The following is a 1502-nucleotide window of genomic DNA, read 5'->3' on the forward strand; positions in this document are numbered from 1 at the left end:
CTCTTGAAGTCAGCATATTTTTGGTCCATCTTTTTAATCCAGTGAGTCATTCTGTGTCTTTCGAATGGGGAATTTAATCCCTTTACATGTAGAGTTACTATTGAAAGGTGTTGATTAACTCCTAGCATTTTATTGATTTTTATTTAGATGTCTTAAGTGCCTTTTGTTTCCTTCTAATTTTCTGGTTGTCTTCTGTATTTTTTGGTTCCTTAGGGTGATAGAAAAACTATTTTTTTCTCTTTTGTTAGCATTTTTGTTTTGCTGGTAAGTATTGTTCTTTCTTGAATATTCATGGGAGTAATAGTGGTTTTTGAGGTATCAAGCCCAATACTTTCTTGAGAATTTCTTGTAGAGCTGGTTGTGTGGTAGTGAACTCCTGAAATTTTTGTTTGTCTGAGAAATATACTATTTGTCCTTCATTTGGGAAGGATACCCTTGCTAAGTAAAGTATTCTTGGCTGGCAATTTTTGTCCTGTAGTGTTTTTGAACATATCCCATTCCTTTCTGGCCTTTAGGATTTCTGATGAAAAGTCTGATGTTAGTCTGATTGGGGCTTCCTTATAGGCGACTTGATGCTTCTCTCTTGCAGCTTTTAAGATTCTCTCTTTGTCTTTGAGTTTTGCCAGTTTGATTATCACAACTTTTTGGGTTGAATGTGTTTGGGGATCTTTGGGCTTCCTGAATCTGAAGATCTGTGACTTTCCCTGTACCTGTGAAGTTTTCTGCTATTATTTCATTGAATATGTTTTCAGTGCTGTTTCCTTTGAAGAATACTAACTTGTGCAATCTGCTTCTGTACACCTAGCTTGCTCTAACTTAGCTACAGTAAAGCCATCTTAAAAGCTGTTATGCCTAGGGGTACACTTTACTCCCCCCTTCCCCAGGACCTGCTAGATGCACAGGATGTTTTGCACCCATGAGCACAGCTGAGCTGCAGGAGATAAAGTAAATAGGTTACAGTAGAGCATGGAACTTTCCATGAAAACATGTTTTCATAGGGCTGCTGGGTGAAGGGTCACCTCACACCTGGGTAAGAAGAGATGAGTATGTGGTTGCATGAGGAGGGGTCGCTGAGAGCTGGCCAACCTCTCCTCTGCACAGGAAAAGCTCAGAGCTGGCAGTCTGTCACAGGAAAAGCTCAGAGCTGACAGTCTGTGGTTTTCTTGCTAACGCTAGCACAAGCCTGTGACCGCTAAATTGTAAAGTGCAGAAGTATTCAGTAACCTTTAGGCAAAGCTAACCTGCAGATGGCCCAATGTTTATTAGTTAGGAAATCAAAGGGGAAATCACCTACAAACAGGTGGGGTGCCCTCCAATGGGCTTTAAGGTCACTTAAGTTAACCAATGAATACTGTTTATTGCTTTGTCTCCTGGCTGCCAGGAAAGCTGCCCTAAAAAATGTATAAAAAGACAGCTGAACAGCCTGACGGGGTCTCACCCCAGCTTGGCGGTGAGAACCCAACGCGTTGGAAATAATAAACCTCATGCCGTTTGCATTGCTC

This window comes from Galeopterus variegatus, unplaced genomic scaffold (assembly GCF_000696425.1).
Source record: "Galeopterus variegatus unplaced genomic scaffold, G_variegatus-3.0.2 Scaffold8646, whole genome shotgun sequence".
Lineage (NCBI taxonomy): Eukaryota > Metazoa > Chordata > Mammalia > Dermoptera > Cynocephalidae > Galeopterus > Galeopterus variegatus.